Raw genomic sequence first — 15,246 nt, 5'->3', positions numbered from 1 at the left:
TGATGTTCTGGAGTTCTGTCAACAGTGGTTTGGGTCATATTTCTTTGCTCCATCACTGATGCTCCCGCAGAGTTCAAAGCTCATCTGTGTGTTTATATCCCCAAGCAGTGCCTGGTGGTGACTACCAGAGACTCAGGTGCATTTACACTAAATTTGAATGGGTTGGCACTGTGGCTTGGACATGTGCGTTGTTGAACTATTGAGCAGTCTCAAATTGTGCCTCTATCTTTTTCCAGTGGGAAGCTTTTGTAGCAGTGGTTGGGCTAATTTCAAACTCCCTCTTCCAAAAGGTCCAAGAGAGCAAGAGGGTTGAGGGAGAGAGAAAGAGGGAGAGGAGTCATGCTAGATGTTGGGCAATACTTGTTTTTATTTTTGGTATTTACACCAGCAATTCTTGTGAATAGACTGCAGGTTGGGCAGACAGCCCACTCCATATACTGGACCCAGAAGATCCTGTTGGCACCTCATAGCTCAGAGAAAGCACAGACAGCAACAGCTAAAGTTTGGATTCCCCCTCCCCCCTCTGAAATAAGCCTAAATTTGCATATATAAAAATATGAATCGGCATAGTCAAATGTTGCGCCCCAAGTCTTTTTAATTAGCTAGCAATTGCTCCTGCTTTCAAGGTGGCACATCTCTTGGCTTCACCTTACAGTTTTCTGTAGAGGCATTCCTGGATTCCAGTAGACAAGCCTTTGCTTCCAGGCAGCCTCATGTTTAGGCCAATTCCATTCTTTTAAAAGAAGTGACCAGCTGAGGAGTAAATCGTCTCAAGACTGAGATGCAAAGCATACAGTGGGGCAAGAGAATAGGTCACTTTCAAGCTGGTCTCAGTCTGTTCCTGCCATCCTTAATAGACAGCTCCAGAGCAACCCTTTCTCTAGGTTACAATTGATGGACACATTCACCAGCCCTGTGTCCTCTGCTTTACATCTCAAATATCTTGGGGCTTGCCTTTGGAAGGAACTTGTTATGCGGAACTGGATGTGCACTTTTCGACTGGGTCTCTTGAAATTCAAATGCACCAACGCGGCATTACTATTCCATCTCACCCTGCTCCATCCATCACAGTCAGTCTCTTCCTTGTTCATGTTCTCCTGGGCCTTTACTGTTTTGCCCTTAAATGGAAGATGCCTCATGTTTGCATGGGGAAAAAGGCTTGCATTTTAATTCAAAACCTCTCCCTCCCCCCATTTTTTTGTTTATTTGTGTGTGTTTTTACTTCTACTGTTTATTTAACTGTCCTCCTCTCTTTTTCTTCCCTTTCAATATGTAATCATTTGGCTAAAGGTAACGTTAATTTTGGATAATTGAGTAACATGTTGTTTGTTTCTTGACCATATGCCACTTAGGCCCACCCACTGTATTAGTCTTAGGCCCCTCACACCTTCAATCCAGGCCTGAGAGAAGGTTTTTTTTGCAATGAGGGAGAATGTGGTGCACAAATGCCATTTTCAGCATCAGCCCATGTTTATCGTAGCGTATAGTTGTCCCTTTTATTTTTACATGGACCAATTTAGAAATAAGAAGCTGTGTAGTAATGAGAGCCCAAGGTAAGCTTGGGTTTGTTTGTTTAGGCTGCCATCTCCAAGCTGCACATTCTGAATCATTAACTAAAGCCAGTTCTTCTCTAGAGTAAGTCATTTGAGGACAGAGGGTTAAATGTTTACTAGATCTCCAACCCTGTTTTAATAGGAAACATCCCTCTATAGCATTTCTATATATGTAGGCACCGACCATTCAGTTCCTGATGTGTTATTTATAGCAGCCTTCAGAAAGGATGGCACTTGAATTGGTTATGCTGAGAATGTGAATGAAGAATGCATATTGGAGACAGAGAAGGTGAAGGTGTGGATTTGCAAGACAGTTGTCAGCCTTGCCACATAAGGCCCATTTTCTTTCCCATGTCACTTGTCTAAATTTATTCATTTTCATTATCACTGGAGGTTGCTTTTCCCCTCCTTGTGAAGTGACTCATAAGTCCACTGATGTCAATCATAGTCTTCCCGCTAAAGTAAATGGATTTTGGAAAAGGTTTGTGGGTCGTGTTTGTTGCTAGCTCTCCCTTGGATTGAAATTTTGTGAATTATTAACAGTGGTTTCTTCTTGGACTTCATAGATGATTGACAGAACGTGGATTATGTACCCCAGTGAGATGACAAATCATTTATTTGTAGCTTTCTTGATGCACATCATTAATGCAAACCCACAAGGTATCATGGAACAGGGTTGTTTCTTTCTTGCATGCTTAACTAATTTATTAACAAATATCTGAAATATTCCCTTCAGAGGGTGACTTTCCCATAACAGAACCAGGCTATTTATATACAAAAACAAAAGAAACGAGCCACCAAGATTTCTTCTTAAATTGTGCTTAGTGCCTATGAATTTGGTATACATAGTCATAAAGGGAAATGCAATCTGTGTCTCATTTAAGATAGAAGTCAGTTTGGGGCATTATGGTATCTTTCATGCTCAGAGAGAATGTGGGTTTAGGAAATAAGCTGCTCAAGTTGTCAAACAGCTGCTGCCTGTGTGTGTGTGTGTGTTTAAGGATATTCATATATATATTTATTTTCATGTAAACTCCAGATTATTAAATACTGGAAGTGACGTTTTCTTGGACATGAGCACCAGGCTGGATTACTGCAATGTGTTATACATGGGGCTGCCTTTGAAACGGTAGCTAGTGCAGAATTCAGCAACCAGATTATTGACTGGAAATAGGGGGTCATGAACATATAATGTTCACGGCATGACTGCACTGGCTGCCAATAGTTTCAATTTGAAGTGCTGGCTTTGACTTACAAAGCCCTGTGTGGTTCAGGACCCCAGTACCTTGCTATTTCCTACACAAACCTATATGGACCCTACATTTATCATCTGTGCCCTCTCTGAGGGAGGTTTGGAGGGTGACACAATAATAGGCCTTTTCAGCAGGGGCTCTCCCAGGTCCTGACACCATCATTCTCATCAACGATGGTCCTGGCACCATCATTATCAACTTTTAGGTGCCAGTCAAAAAACGATCCTGTTTACCCAGGATTTTGGTTTTTAATCAGGATATATGGTATGATGATACTTTTGCCTCTTTTGGTGTTCATCTTTTAGAAGTGTTGGAGTAGGATTATTCCCCAGGCTAATCCAAATTCTGTGCCAAGAACAAATGAATCCTGCAACCCATATGAGGTATGTAAATTGGGCAGATTTGCATATATGTTCTTATTTTGTGCATTTTATTCTAATTCTGCAACACATGGGTTGGACAAAGCACTTTTTAGAGCATGACAGTTTTATCATTTAAACCTTGGCTAACCAACATGGGCCCCTCTAAATGTTGTTTGACTGCAACTCACATCATCCATGACCACTGACCATGCTGATGAGAGCTGTAGTCCAACAACATCTGGAGGGCACCATATTGGCTCCCCCTTATGTGGAAACATTCCTCTTGCCCATTCCTTTTTCTGCCTCTTGACATCTCACCAGACCTACCTGTTTCCAGGCTTAATCTATGCATTTATGAAAAGCTGTTCACCATATGAAAAACATCATATGGTGAACTTTTTCAAAATGTTGAGTTGTGCACACAACTTGCTTGCACAGAATCACATCGTTTGCATAACCTTGCTTTTCACCCCCCCAAAAAAAAGATAAATTGAGGACAAAGGAGTAGAGGTGGACTTAGGGGAGCACAGCCAGTTCGCCCACACTGGGCTCCAAGCCGAGAGGGCGCTGCAGGAGGCGACACAACAGTGACTTAGAATCTAAGGTAAGAGGTGGTGTGCATGTGCCAAATTTTGGCATTGCACTGAAATTTCAGGGCCCAAAGTCTGCCACTGAAAGGAGGGTACTTCTTCATGCACAATGCATAATTAACTTAAATAATTTGCTGACAAAAGATGTGGTGGTGGCCTCTAGTTTAGATGGCTGAAAAAAGGGATAGGACAAATTCATGGACGATATGTTTCTCATGATAGGGACTTCCGGGGAGGTGCCTCCGGTAATGGCGGAATTCCTCTAACCGGGAGGAATCTGCTCCGTGGGAATCTGGGTCTGGCCGCCACGGCGAAGGCGGAGACCCATTAAAATCACAGGCGGGAGACGCCTGTGAGCGTGGGATTCAGCGGGCACCTTTTGCGCCTCCCCCACTCGCGGGGAACCCCGGTTTTTGGGGCTCCAGAGCGACGTGGGGTGAGCGGCGCGGTGCATCGAATCGTCTGCTTCTTCCACGGAGCGAAGCCACATAGCTGTTGCCGGAGAGCGCTGACCTTTTCCTGTGGACAATTTGACTTTAAAGTAACTACCCGTGAGTAGAGCTGAAGCGGAAGAATTGGATTTCTAAATGTTTAATTTGGTACCGTAACAGGGAGGTTCAAAACAGGAAGTCTGCCTTCCCCTTTTGTAAATAGACCGAGGCAATGAAGTTGCAAGCTGGAGTCCTGGAAAGCCTTTTGTAAAAGATTAAATTTCCACTGGTAAAGAACATTTAACCCTCCCTTGGAGGCAGGAGAAGAGGGGGGGGCAGTTGTGGACTGAGTATGCCTGCAGGAGAGAGTGAAGAGAGCTAGAATACCGCTGCTCTGATCCTGGAAACGGGCTGCTAGTAGGACTGACGTCTTTTGGAATGTTCATTGACAGCGTTTAGAACATTTATTGACAGCTAGTTAAACAAGAGAAATACATTGTTTCTACTGTCTCCGGCTGCTTTAAAAAGGAGTAAAAGTAACTGAAAATTGAAACTAATTTAAAACTAATTTTGGATTGTTTAAAAGAGGATACTATTGACTATTATAAATAGAAACTGTTTCCCCCTAGTGGAAGCCTTTGAAACCGGTTGCTTTACAAGAGCTGGGCTAGGGGAATTTCCAGCTGCAAGTTAAAAACCGTGAGACTCTGGGACTGACCTTGAATCTTTTAAGTGTTATGGTGAATGGAAGAGGAAAAACAGACCAGTCAACTGCTGACAAAACATTAAGGTCTGGGAGGATCTGCAACAATCCAGGAGAGGTCCATCATCAGGCCCCCCTGCTCCTTCTGTTGCTGCCTTTGTACCAGTATATTTAAAACCAAGAGGAATGTCGACAGAAGAGGCTTTAGTGGCTGCACTATATAAGATAAATGACTCACTGGATCAGCTTAACAGGAAAATGGACATGATAAATGCGAAAGTGGATGTTTCAATTACTAAAATTAACTTAAATACAGAAAGTATAAATAATACCAATATGGAAACCACCCAGAAATTGATACAGGAACCTACTTTGATACGGCAAACTGTGGAGGAAGCCAGGGAAAAAGCTGTTGTTGCTGAATGTAAAGTAACACAACTGGAGAGAAAGAGAAAGAGAGCCCCAGCCCTACAGAGGCAATTTGATGAACATAGGTTGACGCTTGTTATGACTGAATTTAAAGACAAACAGACGAATTTGAGGATTAGAGTTCACCTTTGGTGGACATGCCCAAGGATCAAGACACTTTGGGAGATGATTTATAACGAAATGAAAAAGGTATTTAAATATACCCTTTTGAAGAAACCAGAGGCCTTTCTCCTGGGCATGGTCGGCCAATTGGTGTTAAAGAAGGATAGAACTTTTTTTTATGTATGCAACAATAGCAGCAAGAATACTCATTGTGAAGTACTGGAAGACACAAGATTTATCTATTCGGGAAGAATGGCAGATGAAGTTGATGGACTATATGGAATTGGCGGAAACGACTGGCAGAAATCTGAGACCAGGGAGAAGAGTCGGTGGAAGAAGATTGGAAAAAGTTTAAGACTATTTATAGAAATATTGTAAAAATAATGAATGCTAGAAAAATGTTGGAATGAAGTTATATGGCTTTAGTAGAAATGTTATAAGGAATCAAGTATAAATAGATTAATAGAGTATTAAAGGGAAAAATAAGGTTAGAATATGTTAAGATAATTATAGGATAGAAAACAGAGGAAGATGGAAAGGAATTGCTGAAACAATTAACAGAAGTGGAATACAAAAAGGGAGGTGTGAGGAGGTCGTGGAAATAAGGGAATGAAAGATAAGATATTGAAATTGTTTTGTGTTTTAAATGGTTTGTGTCTTGTTTTGTTAGTTTTATGTTTCTTTTCTTGTTTTTTTGTTTTGTTGTGTTTAAACGGTTGGAAAATTAATAAATATTATTTTTTTTTAAAAAAGATATGTTTCTCATGATAGCTAAGCAGAATCTCCTGGTGCAAGGGCAGTATGGCACCTGGAGCACCAGTTGCTCAGGAACAACAGCAGGAGTGGTGTTTTGCCTTCAGGTCCTGCTTATGGGCTTCCTAGAGGCATCTGGGTATGACCTTTGTGAAACAGGGTGCTGTATCCTTACATTCTTATGCAGAGATCCTTTAATATTGAACAATGGCGCACTGTTGTGCCAGATGGGGAAAAGGTGGTGTTTAGCAGTCAAGCGTAAAAGGTATGTAAACCAAATAGTAACAAAAACTGCTGTGCTCCAGAGCAGTTTGACTTCCTGCGGAAAGACAAAGGGCATAGTTTTAACAGGCAACGTGGGACCTAGATCACCAAATTGCAACGTCTAGGAAAGATGAATGAGAGAGAAGCCTTCATTGATAGCTTTTGAAAACACAGCCTTATCCTATTTGAATTTACCCACTTCTTTCTCTGGCTCTGGAGAATGATTGCTGGTGATGCAGTTCAAAGTGAAAGCACTGGGGATCTCTTGGATGTTGGGAATAGCAAGACCTCTGCGAGAAATGCTGATTAATCTGAAAGGGAGAAATGATAACAAATGGCACCTGACTTTGACTTTTAAGAGGGCAATAAGTCGTTGGAGGGCTTCCTTAATGTGCCCTGGGATGCCAATGACTAGCAGCTGTTTAGATCTCATTTCCTTTCTGGTCTAACTGCGTTCTCATCAGCAGCACATTAAGCAGAAACGTACAACTTGGGTCTTATGAACAGAATGGAGCTTTCCCAGCATATCTGGCTCAACAGAATGCTCGCAAATGGCAGAATACTTGGTTTCTAACATCTGTTGGCATCTTTGCTGGGCACAGCCAGCTGTTGAGGCAGAATATTTCGTGTGCTGAAAAAATGAATAAAAGGAAAAAAACAATGAAATCCCCAAGCTCACAAGACCCTTGCCATTTCACACATTTGAAAAAGTGTTCACTCATTTCTGCAAAACCATTCAAATGTTTCAAAAATAGGTTTGAGTTATTTTAAAAAATTAGCACAATGTCAATTTCAGTGGCGCTATTGTGTCTGTTTTGTGCACAGATGTCTGACGGATGGTGGAAGTATCTGCAGCTCTGCCAAAGGAAAATGTTACAAGCTTCTGGGATATAGAAAGCCAGAAAACAAATCCACTTTATAAAAAAAAAGAAGGGGGGGACTTTATTTTGACTTTGAGGAACAGTGTTTTGATGGTCTCAGCCAATAACCTTGTGAAAATGCTGTTGCCTTGTAAGCGTCCTTAATTCCTCTGAGGGTAACTGAAGTTGGATGTGTAAGTAAATATGTAAAACAGGCTCCTGTTGTGTTTCTGGCTCTTGCCTTGTCTGTGAATGCTCAGTGCAAAGGGATAATGTGAATAACTGATGGCTGCTCCAGGAATTCCTTTTACACGTCCCTCCCGGCCACTTGCTCAAGCTGACAGCATGTTGCCACTACCCTGTGTGGTAGCCAGGGGTGCCAAGTTGAATAAAATATGGGTGTGTCAGGTAAGCCCTGCCCTGTGTAATCGATCACAAGACATGGCACACTATTTGAGTGGTAATGCCCATGCACTTGGGAGTGAGAGACGGTCCCGTCAAATATTTTATTGGGGTCTGAAGGGACCTTGGTCCCTCGGAGTTGGCTCCTATGATGGGAGCTCATTTGCTGTGATGGGCAACAAAAAGCCAAGAACTCTGTATGCATTTGGTTTTAGCAGGATATTTGCAGTGCCATGCTGAAACTGCCAGGTGTGCACCTTCAGTATGAGCCAAGCAGAATACCATGCAAATGGGCATTCAGATAACTTTGGATGTGCCTCCTCCCCAACCAAATGCAAGTTAACAATTTGTGGGCTGAGTCGGTGCCTATGGCAAAATGAATATGTGGTTGATTTATTCATTGTCTCTGTAAACCCCAGACCTTAATTCCCCTCTTCCCAATTCAAATTTGCAAAAGGAGCCTTGTGTGAAAGATGAAAGGCAGCATCAAATGGGTTAAAACAGAGGACTCAGAATGTGGATTTGCTTCCTGAAATAGAAAGTACTTACAGTGTCCTGCACTAGAGGTGCTCTTTTCTGGCTGAGGTCAGATATGCTTAATGAGAGCACACAAGGGCAGATGCCCATGGAGAGATGAAAGCGTGCTGACATGAAGCGGGTAGCTATCCAGGGAAGGATAGCAAAAAGGCAGAGGCCAGCCCTAGTGGGGAGCAGGTGGAGTGAGCCCATAAAAATGATTCGAGCCCATGAAGTCAATATTCCAAAGAGCTGTCGTTGGTACAAATGGCTTCATCCCATATCCTGGGAAGTGTGCAGTTTGAGTCCATCTGTGGTCAGCAAACTGGAAGCTAGAAAGCTGCTAACAGAACTGGGAAATGTTTAATACAACATAAGAAAAAATATAAAAAACAAACTCTGAAAAAAAACACCAGTGGCTTCACAGATAACCTTTAACTGTGCTTATTCATTTAGAGAACCTTAAACAGAAAGGGTTGGGGTATGTTTGTGCAGGAGCTTGACGTGACAGTGGTTCTCCTTTGGGTCTGCTAGCTGCAGCTATGTAATAAACAAATCACCGAGCCAGACTCAGAAACAAAATATAAGCTACCTACCCCTCCCCGCAAATGTACAAAAAAACCAAGCCACACATTTTCACAATACTTTCGTGGAAAACGTTATTGTTAATGATTAACTTTCTGAAACATTTAGCAGTACGTCAGCTTTAAAGGCAAATGACTTAGGACTTATTCTGATCTTGTTTGTATTGAGACATATTTAGAACAACCTGTCTAGAAGACAATCGGATCACATTGGGGCAGTGAGTTTAGGATGACTTCTAATTCTGTTTGCAGTTGAAAGAGCAAGTCATGCGGTTTAATTGCTCAATGTTGATATCATGCAACATGATTGGATGGGTGTATTCCCTCTTCTTCTAAAAGGGTAACTTCTGCAAACTTTGCAACAAATATATGAACAAATGACCTATATAATTCTGAAGTGAACTGCTCCATGCTCCAAGATATAGGATAGATTGTGATGCCTTGCTCAATTATGCACCATCCTGAGGGTGAGATACAAATGGGATATTGTTGGCACCTGTGTGTCTTGAGAGTCATTGGTGTGTGTCTCCAGAGGTGAAATCAAACCACTGGAGAATCACAGCGCCTGCTGTGATTGCAGAGAGTGACAACAAGACTCTCCTCTTGGCCTTGCTGGTGTGGTCCAAAGCAAGGAAGAGCAATACATTTTGCACCGGCTTGGCTGCAGGTGTTTCCAAAAGGTGGTGTACGCCTTCCAGCTGTCTTAGGGACTCTACACCTGATTTGTGTAGGGTTTACTCCTGAGTCTTTTCTTCTCCCGAAGATGTCCTGCAAGGCAGCATCCCAACAAATGGGATAAAGACATAACTAATAATTCTTGACCAAAGGTTATAGGAATGTCACTTGCTCTTGGTCACATAGTAATGGTGAGGTGATGGTGTGATTACTACAGCTTCTGGGCTAGTCAAAAGGGTTAGCCTACCATTTCAAGAACCCCCAGACCTTTCGCTGATGCACATTACCCACTTCATTGCTATGACTCTTGAAATCTGCCATGATAAGTAGATAACATGTCATGCCCTGTGGGAGAGGATTTCCAGGAGGAGTCCTGCCCCTGTAAATATTTAATAGAGATTTCATCTTGTATCTCTTGTCTGCTCGCTTGCATATTCTGACTTCTTGTCACTGAATGGTTGGTTAGCAGCTACCTCCCTAATTATTGAACCTTCAGCTCTACTTGTTTGTTCTTTGCTGTGCCTTGGGGGCGGGGGTGTCCTTGCCGTCATTGCAAGGAAATTGCATCTAGGAATAACAGTGAAATAAATATAGACAAAATAAATATAGGCAGCTTTATGTGTCTGTAGCAAGGGGAAATAAAGCATCAGTAGCATAACACTTCTATTTGGACCAAGTGAACTACTATTGGAGTTTCAGAGAGTGAGCCAAAGAAGGGGGACAGGAGGAATTAAAGAGGTCTTGCTGAGAAAGGGCCTGGCGGAAGTCCATCTGCAGTGTATAACATATTAGGTTTCCACTTGAGAGGCCCTTGAGGATTGGGATACAAACCCCCTCACTCCCATATAAATATATCCTTTGCAGCCAAACCTCATAAACCAGGCACCTCAATTTTATGTGAAAATTGCTAACCACAGAGACACCAGGTTATTTATGGAGAAGGTTTTCTTGGCTTGTGTTTAGAATAGAACTGTGTTGTGCATTTTAGCCATCTTGGGTTTGTGCTTAGAAAAACAAACCCAGATGTCTCTGTTTAGTGACCACAAAGAGGCAGAACTAGACACTTTAATGAGGAGAGCCTCTTGTTCCTGTTCTGTGGTCAGTTGGGGGCATGCGTGCAGGGGATAGTGAAAGGAGGAAACTGGCAGATTGGACAGGTTCTGTGTGCTTTGCAGCACCTGCTGATAGATCCCTGCAAGTGCATGTCAAACAATTTTATTATGTCTCTTTCTCTCCACCCGCCCCCCCCCCCAAGCTGGGCATTTGCAGGGGAGAATGGGCAGGCATGGGAGGGGTTCATTCCTCATCTCACCTGACAGTCCTGCCCTGCAAGTGCCTCTCACTCCTGCATAAACCTTTATCTTGGCAAAATTTGGGGTTGGCAATATAATGTCTTGTTCTGCCCTTAGAAGAAGGGCCCTGCCAGAAAATGCATTCTAGGTGGTCTGTCTATTGTGACCTATCGTTATATTTTAATGAGAGACATCAGGAGAGGTACCTCTGCCTCTAGGGTAGTTTTGTGCCAATTTCTCTGCTTTCACTTTTTTTAAAAAACAAGTCTTATGGGGAATAATTATTTCAAAAATATTTAAAAGTTTAAATAACTGTATGACACAGCGATGTATTTCTTTCTTTTCTTTTTTACTGGCTTCTGGACCATACAATATGCCACAAATATTGGCAACTCTCAGCACTAACTCTGATTTTCATGTACACAGGGTGCTTGTCTGCTCCAGTCCCCAGCTTGACATGCACATATCTCTCTCCTCTTCATCTGTTTTTTTCTTCTTGAAGTGGCTCAAAGGGAAAGGTATGAGTGTGGGAAGATGGAGGAAGCAGCAGTGGCAATGGCTAACATCTCTCAGGTGTTCAGATTAGCAGAGCGGGCCCCTCTTGGTAGTTCCACTGCCCTCAGAAGCTTAGGGATGGTGGTGACTTGGAAGAGGGCAGTCTCTGTGGCAGCCCCCAAATTATGGGACTCCCTCCCCACCGAGGTGCATCTGGCACTTCAGTATACAGCTCTCACATAGCCTCCAACAATTGTGGTGCAATCTACACACATATGAAAAACACTGTGAAAATACTTTTTGAAAAAACATTTTGAAAAATATATTGAATTTGCCATAGCTTATCATCGCCATCTAGTGTCAAATTTGTATATTGCACTTTGCAACATACCGGTACTTAAAACATTTTGTTCGCAGCTGTATAGCTGAGTCCTGATGAGTTGGATATTTTTCGGACCCACCTTATTCTTGTGATAGGATTTGCTTTCAATTGTTTTTAAAGTACAGTGGTACCTCGGGTTAAGAACTTAATTTGTTCCAGAGGTCCGTTCTTAACCTGAAACTGTTCTTAACCTGAGGTACTACTTTAGCTAATGGGGCCTCCCACAGCCGCCATGCTGCCGCTGCACGATTTCTGTTCTCATCCTGAAGCAAAGTTCTTAACCCAAGGTACTATTTCTGGGTTAGCCGAGTCTGTAACCTGAAGCGTCTGTAACCTGAAGCATCTGTAACCCGGGTACCACTGTGTTTACAATGGCTGTGACCTGCCCCGGGACCTTAGGGTAAAGGGCAGGTTATTAATAATCATAATTATAATAATAAGGTGGGGGATAGCCGCAGAATTCTGTCAGCAAAGCTACTTACTTGCTAGAATTAAATGAGTCTGGGGAAAGTGACTATTTGATGGGTTTTTCTTTTCATTCTCCTATGGCAATGCTTTCTCGACAGTGTCTCTTTCCCCCCTGAGGTATAATCTGAAATCTAGTCTTCTTCAGACCTTGGTAAAATATGCTCAAGGGAAGCCTTCAAACAAAAAATTCCCCACAGGAGAATGACAAGGAGTGGGGGGAATCATCACATGATTTTTGTTTCTTGTCATCAGCTAATGAAACTCGCTTTTCTGATTCCAAGATACCCTGTTGTCGTCACTTCAGATTTCTGTCCTAGAAAATCTAGATGGGTTACTGTAACCCTCTCTGTAGCCAAGAGGATTCCTGCTGGTTGAATATTACAAAGTTTTAAAGAGACGGAGACAGGAGAAATAAGAAGGCAAGTTGCAATGCATGAGTGTCAGAACACAGCAGTAGTGGCCTCTTGAAAGGTCACTTCACTAATTTAAAGGAGACATTAGCTGCTGCTTAAGGGAATGACCTGAGAAGGTTGTGTGTGTGCAAAATGACAGAAAAAGCCAAACTGTTCTGTGAGTGAGAGGGTGCACGGAGGGAAGTAGTAAATGAGGAATAGGGATAAATTTATCTCCATGGTGATTTGTTTTTCTTCTAACAAAACCCAAACAACTCTCAGAAAAGTGATAGAAGCCAGCTTCCCCTGCTCAAAAGTGGGAACTTTTCTGAGCTGGGAGCAATAATTATGGCCTAGCTTTGGAAAAAGAACAAAGGGTGCAGAGTTTCTAGCTCAATTTAGAGGTTACATAAATGGCAGTATAAATTACCCATCATTAAGTGGAAGTATAAATTACATGCCAAAGGGCTGAAAGATGGAGGGGACGTCGCATGAGAAGCAGCTGAGAGGGAAGGTCTGTGATGCAGTTGTAAGAAAGTTGAAACCTGTACATTTACAATTGCCTTTTAACTGACTTCTCTGCTGTACTGATGCTGCTTTTTGGTGCTTGCTAGGAAAAAGTGGGACAAAGCTGTCTGGTTCTTCTTATTTCAAAGGCGCCTTTCATGATTTATAGCAGGGTCTAAAAATGTGCCTGATTTACAGGAGGATAATCATTGATCGTCCAGATCTATGTGAATAAACCCAGAACATGGAAGCCAAGTCAGGGTAGTGCTAGGGCTAGATTAAAGAGCCTGTGGCTCTTGGCAGAATCATTTTATGGAATGCCACTTGTTTTTGACCCATTAACTACACCTGTCTTTGCCAGCATTCACACACGGAGGTTTGCTCACCAATTAAATTTCCGCCTTTTAGAGTGGAAAACCTCTTAGGTAGTTAATTATACCCTAAACAAGGTTTCCAATTCGGCTGTTGTTGTGCTATTTATGCAGCTTTATGGTTAATTTAGTTTGCAACACTATACATTTGTTGGTGGAAAAATGCATATTTGCTTATCAGAAACCTGGCTGAGTGAGAAGGAAATCCTTGGCTCAGTCTCATATAAGCTATGAATTTATTAAATAGCGGAAGCTGCTATTTTCTCTGCCCCAAGCTCCCAAATGCAATAAGGGGGTTATAATACTGACTGGCCATTAAACCTTTTTTGTTGTATTCAGGCACAGAAAATTCACTGTGCACCATCACAACTTAGCTTCCATACTTTCCTCTCCTTTTCTTCCCTCAGACATCGAGAAATCCTGCCTCAGACTTGTGTTTGAAGCCTCTTCAGAGAGTTGTATAAACTCACTGTATCCCCATTCCATGTGTGGAGCCTGATTTAATATCCGAAGTTCAACGGACATTATGGCCCTCTTGCTCCTGTCCATGAATGCCATAAACCTTGAGGCCTGGTGCATTTGTACCCTTGTACATCCCACCATTAGTGGCCCTGGACCTACCGTACATGGTTGTTGTAAGGATTACTTTGATAATGCATGGAAAGCACTTTGCGCACTCTAAACAAGTGCTATATAAATGAAATCAATGCCTATTGGTTCAGTATCTGTGACAACGTACACATTCAAAATATTTCAAAATAAAATTGCAATTTGGTTGCGACTTACCTGTCATTTGATTAAAGCCCACCAACAAGACTTATTATTAGTAGTAGTATTGTTGTTGTTGTTATTGTTTTATTAACTGCCCTTAACCCTAAGGTCTCAATGCAGGTTACAACAATTAAAAATGAAAGATTGAAACCAATTTTTAAAAACTTACTGTTATATATTAAAAAACACAATATAAAAAAGTAATAAAAACAAAAACATCTTTTAAAAAGTTATGACAATTTATACAAATGCTTCTATTTTGATTTCAAATCTTTCTTCAATAGAAATATTTCTGGGCCTTTTCTGAAAATATGGAATGGTTGTTGTGATATGTATTCAGGCATTCATATGTCCTAGTGTCCACCACACCACTTGAGTCATGAGCTTCATTCTCCAAAGCCATAAGATTATATCTATTACTGAGTTAGAAAATGCATAGAACTATGAAAAAAACAATGCTTGAATTTGCTCTCCCTCCTCCGTTATCTCTCTTGCCTGCTGTATTTTATCTATTAGATCATAAGCCAGTGGGCAGGCAGTCTCTTTAAAAATAAATAAATCTCTGGACACTTTAATTATGATGAAGATTAGGATGATGGAGAATCTGCCTTGTATTTGCTGTCTAATGTAGGCAGGCTAAATTTCTCCAGCGTCATTTCTGTTGCCATCAAAGACAGCCTTCTTTTTAGACAAGCTATCATCGATACAACAAATGTTAGAATCCAATGAAGAAGCTATCAGATATGCATGATAAGACTTTAGCAAAACCGCTTGTTAAACATTTTGCTGCTAAAAGTACAAGCATGCAGTCTGACTTTTGAACTCTAATTGGACCGCATAAGGCAGAAAACTCAGCAAAATACAGTAAATTAATCACTATCCAACAGGGGAGATCCTTTGGGAAGATAGAAGCATTCTCTGTAATCGTCACCAAAGCCAAAATGGCCAATACTTTTATAAACTGCTTTACCCAATGAATTAATGCTAGCAACAGGCAAAACCACTAAGACAGTCTGCAGGAGGGGGGAAGCCATGGCTGCTTAAAGTGGTATGAAGTTAAATGGTAAGCCCACTGTTGTAGGAGAAGGTCT

The 15,246-nt window shown here is 41.7% G+C and overlaps 1 long non-coding RNA gene across 1 annotated transcript in view; it reads left to right on the top strand.

The window, feature by feature from the left end:
• The window catches only part of LOC308479306, a 30,772-nt gene extending 16,590 nt beyond the window's left edge, over window positions 1-14,182 (top strand). The window contains exons 2-4 of the long non-coding RNA XR_013987600.1: window positions 2,120-2,213; window positions 3,112-3,189; window positions 13,792-14,182. This is a non-coding gene — a long non-coding RNA (uncharacterized lncRNA). The remainder of the gene's footprint in view (window positions 1-2,119; window positions 2,214-3,111; window positions 3,190-13,791) is intronic.
• The last annotated feature ends 1,064 nt before the right edge of the window (window positions 14,183-15,246 follow it).

Source organism: Podarcis pityusensis (assembly GCF_964106645.2).
Source record: "Podarcis pityusensis genome assembly, chromosome: 1".
NCBI classification, from domain to species: domain Eukaryota; kingdom Metazoa; phylum Chordata; class Lepidosauria; order Squamata; family Lacertidae; genus Podarcis; species Podarcis pityusensis.
Note: the sequence above shows the minus strand (reverse complement) of the source record. Positions and strands in the feature narration are given on the sequence as shown.